This window comes from Cupressus sempervirens, chromosome 7 (assembly GCF_028749045.1).
Source record: "Cupressus sempervirens isolate cs-2001-9-10 chromosome 7, ASM2874904v1, whole genome shotgun sequence".
Lineage (NCBI taxonomy): Eukaryota > Viridiplantae > Streptophyta > Pinopsida > Cupressales > Cupressaceae > Cupressus > Cupressus sempervirens.
In genome coordinates this window covers 406,113,246-406,122,425 of record NC_143124.1, presented here as the reverse complement: position 1 = coordinate 406,122,425, position 9,180 = coordinate 406,113,246, and the positions used below count along the sequence as shown (strand labels likewise).

Sequence of the window (9,180 nt, the reverse complement as noted above, 5' to 3'; positions counted from 1 at the left end):
GATAATCTAGAAGGAATAATTCATTGAAGACTCGACTAAGGATAGAGCCACATGGACCATGAAAAGAAGAAAGGAATAAAGCTATGTTTATGGATTATATTTGTTTAATTATATATTTATGAATGTATTTATATTAATGAATCATACTTGTGGATAATATTGTGTTAACCTATGAGGTTAATACCATGTATACTAATGAAACTCGAAGCATGGAGCATGTGAGATATTTAAGATCTCCATTGTCTACCATAGTTGGTAATCTACATACTAGAATATTATGATGTTGTCAAACATATGCATATGTCGTTGGCCTTGGATAGAGGATGCCCGTCCAAGAAGAATCTTAAGGGGTGCACTCCTGGGATGATGATGAGGTAGCTATGAGCTAAGAAGCCTGATCTAGACATGTCCTTAAGATTGGGGTTAACTTAGAGGGTAGAATAATATAGATAGTTTTATTATTATTGTGATTTTAACATTTATTTTGCAAGTATTACTTGTCCCTAACTAACCCTATTAGTGGGGACATTACAATATTTCTTTTATATCTAGATCCTAATCACCTCACTTATAAAAACATTCTATAGTCACTTATAAGGAATAGAGGAATAAATGCCCTGAGAGTATGAAATTGAATTGAACATCTTGAGAAAAGTGTTACCTACTCATACTTATCCCTTTTTGGCTTTGTAATCTAAATGTAATACAAGTAGGAGATAGGCCTCATCTCCTAGTTTACATGTATAAGCTAATTAACCCTATTTCCCTACATTACATTAACCACAAAAATATCCAACCAATTATTATTAAGAACATTAAATTTTAAACACTTTGGATGAAAACCTGTGGACTACATTAAACACATGAGACTCATGGAGACTTCTTGGAGTAGTGATTGAAATTATAAGCCAATACGTGATCAAAACATATAAAGTAGATGTAACTCAAGAAAAATTTGTAAAATTTAAATTGAGACACATATAATGCTACTTTGGTTAGAGTACAAGCCTTGATCAAGTTTAAAGATGATTTACATTTTAATTTAGTAAAGGTGATTTAGGTAGAATTTAGCTATCTTTCTTCCTTATTATTGAAGAAATAATCTTTTGTATAATCATACCAACTTATATTTAGAAAATTTGAAAATTTTAATTGATAAATAAAATAAACAAAAAATTTCCTAATTATAACGTACTATTTTAACAAAATTTCATTGAAAGAGTCTTATTGTTATACTCTTCGGATATAAGATAAGTCAGCCTACATTATTGAGGAATGATGATATAGAATACTTGAGTGTACTTCATATTGGAAAAAACATTGCCAACCTTCTCAAACGCCTAGAATAATTTCCAAATTTTTTTTCACGCAATAAAACTTGGAGGTGCCCTCACCCTCATGACCATTTGAAGCGAGTCGCTCGTTTGACAATGGGGAATATTTGTGTAGAATTTAGCAATGGTTATTTCTTTTCTTCCCAGCATCCTTCATTTTGGCTTTTACACAACATTAATTCTACGTGGAATAAAACTTCTCGTACATTGAATTGAAGGCAACTTTGTTCAACCGAAAACCATACGAGTTTCGTACTGGTAAGCGAAGACTCTGTGGAGCCATAGATATCGGATCTTATCTTTGATAGTAAGAGAGACTTTCAGCTTTAACAATTTCTATCACCATAACTCCAAAGCTAAATACATCTGCCTTCTCTGTGTAATGCATGTTCAACAACTCAGGTGCCATATACCCTCGTGTCCCTCTCATCATGGTTACCACTTTACTTTGCTCTCTGTTAACCAGCTTTGCCAAGCCAAATCTGACACCTTCGCATTGAAATTTCGGTCCAGGAGAATGTTTTGAGGCTTGATATCAAAATGAATTATACGTTCTTGACATTCTTCATGCAAATATGTTAATCCTTTTGCAACATCAAGAACTATTTTGGATCTAGTCTTCCAGTCCAGAAAATATTGATGGCTCTTGTTGGAAAATATCCATTTATCGAGAGATTCATTTGGTAAATGCTCATACACAAAAATTCGATGGGATTTTTCTGCACAGAAGCCCTCCAGTCTTACCAAGTTAAGATGATCAAATTTCCCTAGCATTTCCACTTCTGTCTTGAACCCCTTTTCTCCATGTCCTGCTCTTTCAAGGCGCTTCACCGCTATCTTTGAGCCGTCTGACAGATCACCCTCATAAACTGAACCAAATCCTCCGCTGCCCAAATGAATGCTGAAGCCATTTGTAGCGTCCTGCAATTCCTGAAAAGAGAACCGGATCGGTAAGCAGGCCGGCCAATCAACGTGATCATCATCATCCTCCTCTTCTTTCGGTTGTGCTCTATTTTGAGACTTGTTTATCCATGCCCATAATAAGATAAACAGAGCTATTGCTCCACCCACAGATGCACAGATGATGACAATAACCCGCAAGCGCTTAATGTGCTTGGACCTAGACCTAGGCTGGATTTTAATATAAGCAGTGGAATTGTAAAATCTATCGACTGGGCTGTTACTTTTCATAGAATATACATTGGGTTCAAGATACCAATAACCACTAGAATAATTTGCCCCGTACCTGAGAAAGGCAGCTTTGCAAGAGCAGCCTTAGAGGCAAAGTGTTTTACATTCATCTCTTGACACCAACCCTGGCATTCAAGAATTGTCATAAGCATAAGTAAAATAGGAAACGTGCTTCAGTTCCAAAAAGTGATGACCTTTGTGCATGCTGCTCTGAGAGCACAACAGAGGAACACGCGGAACACATCCGAAACTGAGTTGTGTGACATCACTCGGTACAAAAGCATTGCCTTGTGTTGAACAGCTGCACTTACCATTCGTACAAACTCCATAGTCTCCGCATGTTCTTCGATAATTGCACTCAGCCCCTGTTCTCATGAAGGATTGCAGAAAGTCAGAGGACGATCTTCCTGCTTTTTGTATGACCGAGCAGACCTTTATACGACCTTCTGAATCTGATTTGAAGTAAAGGGAGCCTTTCGGTGCTAGTATAACTATTGATAGCAAATGCCCTCCTTGAGAATATATGTTGAGAGACTCATTCTCGAACTGGATATAAGAAAACTCTAAGCCTAAATGTAGGTTGGGAAATCTAAGATACATTCTAGCCGGTGCAGTGGATGTAAACGGAGCAAAGCCATTGCGAAGCAAGGTAGAATAGAAAAGACCCTGGCTCGTGTTCTTTGGAGAAATGTTTGCAATTAGCTTCTGTCCCACCTTTAACTTCTGACCTCGCAGCAGGGTATCAGTGTGATAATCAAAAGACTGCCAGATGATCCAACCAGAGTTATAGAGAACAAGGTTCCCATATGCTTGCATCTCCATCCTTTGAAAAGCTTGGGTGGATGTGTTTGTAGATCACACGAGCGTGTCATCTGAGTTCCTTAAAAGTTCCCCTTTGGAGGTGAGTGTTAGGGCAGCATTTTCTTGCACCATCTGGTCTCTGTTTGAACTCCACACAATTTGTATATCGGACACCGTACCATAATGGTCGTCATGGACAACGAAGAATGTTCCAAATAGATAGCCCGTGTCACAAGGGACGCCATCGCAGAAGAATCCACATCTAAACTGCAGATTCATATTATTATATGAGATATTCCTAGTCAGAAGGATCGGGCGGACGAGTGCATCTTCGTAAACTGAAGGTGTCAGGAAATCTAGGGACTGGATATTGTTCTTCCAAGTTCTGCCACCATAAGCAGTTGTGGGAGTAAGATTGGCTGAGTAGGAAATTTAAAAGAGAGGACGAAAAACCGTCGGTCGTTCTCATTTTTAAAAAAAGCAGCAATGTCCAAAAGAGAGAGCGCAGGAAAATAACAATGGATGTTTTGAATTTGGAGAGCTTTAATGGCAACGTATAGTGAACGTATGGGTTAAAGCATATTTACCAAGTTCAAGACAGCAAATGATATTGCAGTCAGGGTGTGTTAGTTTCATATTGACTAAGAAACAAAATAAGATGTGAAAAATACGGCTGTGCAAAGTCTTCGAAAACCGTAAGGAAAGGGACCCAAATTGCATTTATTTCATTCATTTAAGTCAAGTGCATGTCCGATTTTTACGCCGTAGGCGTTTACCATATAAGAAATGGGCACTGGTCACCTACGTCAACTCCCTCAGTTCTCTATTTACTTCATTACATTTTGTCACGGCGAGATGCTTGTGCGGGCCTGATAATTTGGTTAAATAAATTTAAGTTTATGTTGCTTTCAATTTTTCACATTGCTTAAATAAAAAAATTAGGTCACAATATTGTAAATAATAAAATAATAAAATTTCTTTAAGGCCTCATTAAGAGACTGGTATTAATATTAGTAACAGTCAAATAAGAGAAATGTAAATTTAAATGAAGATATTTAATATTTAATATTAAACTAACTAAATGTTAATAAAAGCTTATACAATTTTCTTTTAATTCAGAATAGTTTCACTAAAAGAAATGTATTTCTTATAGTTAAATATTAAATTTGAAATAAATTTCAATATATATTTTTTAATAATAAATAATTGTTGCAATTTATTTTACAATTCAAATATTTTGTTGATTTAGTATAAATTTAGAATCTATTTTTATTTTGTTTTGTTTGATTCTTCTTGATTTAATAAATGTTCTAGCAAATCAAGTTTAAATTTAATAATTACAAAAATATCTCATAAAAAATTAAATAACAATAAACATGTTGCATATAAAAAATATTTTAAAAATATATAAAATAATAATATTATATTTTAAATTGATCATTTAAAAATAATATTATACTTTACAAATAATATATTATTTTAAATATATTCAAATATAAGAATCATTTAAAATAAAAAAATTAATGTAAGAGTGAACAAAATCTACATTTCATAAATATAAAAATATCTCATAAAAAATAAATAAATAAGTAAGATCTACATAAAGATATATAAAATAAAATAAATGAGATATTTTTAACAAGTTTAGATAAAAGAAATCTTCATATTATAAAATTGGAGACCATAATCATAAGATAAAAATGTCTTCATAACTAACTTTTGTCCTTATAAAAACACTCTATCCATATCCAACAATTTCTATTTGCATAGGTTACATGGACTGCTAGAAGTACATCCATTTTGTTCAAATTGATGGAGGTATTGGCACTAGCTAAATAACCAATGCAAATATTCGGTTATTTAGCTAGTGTCATTTTTTCACAGGGCAATATGTTGTCACTCGTATATAAAAATTGTGGCTCACCTAGTTAAGAGTGTCCTTTGGCAGTACCTAGATGGGTAGATCAAAGATATCTTTGGTGGTAGCCTACAGACAAGCGATAAGAGATTATGGGATGCCGTGATTGAGCAACTACATGGCACCTCACTCTGGGCTTGCATCTGCAACTTCCCACATTATTAGTTTCCTCTCCTCCTCGCCTTTTTCCCCAGCTAGAAAAGTCGACAACAGGAAGGTCGAGACCGTCTTTTCCATTTACAATATTTTAATGGAGAAGCAATATCACTACAACACTTCCAAACTTTAAAGTTAAGATAATTTATGCAAATTATAGGGTTGATATATTTCTAGGGAGATTACAATACATGTGGCGAGTAATGTCGTCAAATGAGATCATGTTCATAAGGGACACAACTAGTGATTTAGTAGATTCTACAAGTGGCGAGTTGAGTATCTTTCACCTAAAACATTGGATCTACAGGTAGATGTGAGTGCATTAACTTTATGAATAAGAGAAACCTGTATTAATCTAGTGTCGGCATTACAAATAGATCCATTTTACCCTTCCAATCTAAAACAAGATTGTAAAGTATTTGGAAACAATGATTTCATTGATGTGGAGGAACATAGAGCAATTCTTATGGAGAAGCCAAAATAATTGAAATCTCAGTTATTGTGATGTAAATTTCTTGTTTGTCTTAGTGTTATGGGATGTGCCTCTATAAAGAGGAGGTCTTAGGACGTATATAGTAGGTGTTGACCATTTCTCTATTAGGTTAATTTTAAGGTCAAAAAAGAAACGATTGAGTAGACTTATGTGCTTGGAGAGATAGAGTTTTCGAATTGAAGACATGGACTCCCTGTTTCTATGCTATTTGAAATGAACACATTGGATCGTTCTTTACACCAATGGTATTTATACAGATAGTTGGGCATTCTCATCTACAACTTTGATGAACGAACTACTCTTAGTCGATTGTCAACATGTATGAGCATAGGAAGTGATGAATCAAATCAAGTTTTTGTGAGAAGATTATTGTTGATTTAGTTTGTGCAAGGGATGACAACTAAATGCTTATAGGGAAAAAACACCAAATTAATGCTCAACTTTGAATGACTACCACGTCAAAAAATCCAATTATCTCTCATAAAAAGCCCCAAAAAATGATTACACATGTACTTAGAAATGTTTAGAATAACAGAGAGTGGGTGTTGAATCAATTACTCAAGGTCCATAAGTACCATTTCAACAATTCAACATAAACATTCAATGTTTTGCTTATCCTACTATTTTTGAAGTATTAGATAGTAGCCAAAAGAGACAGGGGGCTGGCCTCAAGTAACAAAAAGGCTCAAGAATCAGTCAGAGTTAACCTCCCAGTTATCTATCCTATGCCATCTTTAAACTTCAAAAAATAGAATATGTTCATAGTATATTTTACTATAATATCAGTCCTTAATCTAATGTGCATAAAAAACTATAATATTACTATGTCGATTCGTCATTCAGCTTCCATAAAGTCCATGCATGAAAGGTGAACAATTTCATATGGAAGTTTTAAAAACAACATTCAAATTACCTTGCAACCTGTTCAACACAATTATGGTTTGATGATTGACATTATTTCCCTCATATAGGAAATTCGATGTAGATAATAATAGATGTTTGTAATCTATTGGTACGACATTATATGTTATATTAGGAAGATCTATGATATCTTTGTTTATAAATATGTGCATTTAAACTTTCAGATGATGGCCTAGATAATTGGGTTTAGTTCTTGTATTAAGCCAATATTATTAGAGTAGTTTTCAGCTACAACTTACAAAAATGGAAAGTTGTTCAAACAAACTAGATGAATATTGTATTAAAAGGGAAGATTGACATTATACGGATCAGACCATTTGTATTTAGTGGTTTATTGTGTTAACTCATACAAGCTAGAGGCCTATTAATTAATCGCCCCTCTAATAATAATTAAGAAAGCAATATGTATCTATCATATTGATAGATTGGTTTTAAGATAGTTAAAATCTTTCAATTATACAGAGAATTATAGTTCTTCTCCATTAATATGTGGATTGATTAAAAGAAAAGGGAGAAACTTTTAGTTTTCATTTGAATGAGATTTGAAACTATTTAAAAAAAATTTAAACAAGGGAAATTCAAATATGGTTTTGAATAAAATGTGTTTTTTATCATGTGCAATTATGCATGCAATCTATTTTTCTCCAATTTGAGATGGGGAGATTTTCCAATGAGTTCTTATTATCTATACATATATTTAGTTAGTTGCATCACGATTTGAGACTAGGGCAAGATTGTAATGTTCATGTTGGTTGGAAAGTGAATATGATGTCCAAAGCTGACAACTTGAACACCATAAGAGTAAATAAAAGTGCAATGATAATCATTAAACTCAATAGATTTGTGATTTCTTTCTTAAAGGTTAGAAGTTAGAATGCTTCAATCTCAATTAAAAAAATAATGAAAAAAATATAAGAGAGGGAAGTAGATTGTTAACTAGGTCAAATTTGTATATATGTGAAGGAATATTTTAAAAAAGAAAAATACAAATAAAAATAGAAAGATAATAAAAATCTCAATTCTATTTTTTTTCTTGAAAAAATAGAAGATAAAATATTTTATATTCAATTTGGATTGAAGCTCAAATAAGTAGTAATCATAATCTAATCAAGGGATATTTATTCACTTTTTGACATTAAATGTTAATGGAAAAACTACAGATATTACCAATAATAGTTTTGCTAAAACAACTTTAAAATATCTAAATAAATGCAAATGGTTGATGTAAAAACATATCCATCAAAGTAAAGCATTTTCTCAAAACTATAGTTGGAAATGTTCTATTAGATCTATTTGAAAAACATGGACAATAGATTAAGGGTGTTAACTATCCAACAAAATGCTTCAAAAGGATGCATTGTTACACAAATATTAATAAAAATTCCTAGAATATCAACTAACTAGTACTTACCCAAAGTTCTATAACATCCTAGAACCTGAACAAAAATATTTTGAAATATTTGTATGTACAATTTAGTAATAATATTCTATATACAAATAATCTTTGGAAAGTAATGAATCAAATTTATCACATAAAAGTTTAATGATATTTGTCAATTTATAGTAATTTGTATTATTAGTAATTTGTAATATTAAGATACAAATTGCAATGGTTTGGAGAATTCAATAATGTTTAGGGATTTATAGATTATATAGATCCTCTTATAAATTTGATAAGTTTCTATTTAAATTAACAAATATTTCATAAAATTTGATGGAACATTTTAAAGGTATCTTAGAAAGTAATAATAATTCTTACATTTGAGGTAGACATAGAGACATATGGAGAGAGAGAGAGAGAGAGAGAGAGAGAGAGAGAGAGAGAGAGAGAGACGCAAATATAGCACAACATAACCACTTTGTCTATATAGTTATAGATTCACTCAAAGTTAAGATATATCATTCACTTGTTGATTCAAGGTCATTATTTGTAATGATTTGTCATTTTTTCCTATGAAAGTATTTATCACACAATCGTGTGTGTGTGTGTGTGTGTGTGAGAGAGAGAGAGAGAGAGAGAGATTATAATTATTGGTTTCAAATAGCTAGGTTGTCAATTTTGTAAAGGAAATAATATTTAGAGGGAAAGATAAATATAATGAGAGATAAGAGGAGAGTGGGTATGGGGTAGGAGGGGTGGGGTTAAGTAAAATGAATAATATAGACAAAAAAGAGGAGCAAAGAGGTGAAAAGATTGGTCGAGATAAAAATAGATAGGAAACATAGGGATAGAAATTGTGTAGATAGATGGACCAAAATCAAATATCAAAGTGTAGGATAGTTATGAAGGGGAGGGAGAGAGAGAGAGAGAGAGAAGGTGATAGATGCATACAATATAGATAGAGAAAATACAGCAAAGAGAAATA

General features: G+C 32.5%; 1 pseudogene; it reads right to left on the bottom strand.

The window, feature by feature from the left end:
• Positions 1-1,629: 1,629 nt before the first annotated feature.
• On the bottom strand, positions 1,630-3,347 carry LOC149547243 (G-type lectin S-receptor-like serine/threonine-protein kinase SD2-5; annotated as a pseudogene).
• Positions 3,348-9,180: the final 5,833 nt, after the last annotated feature.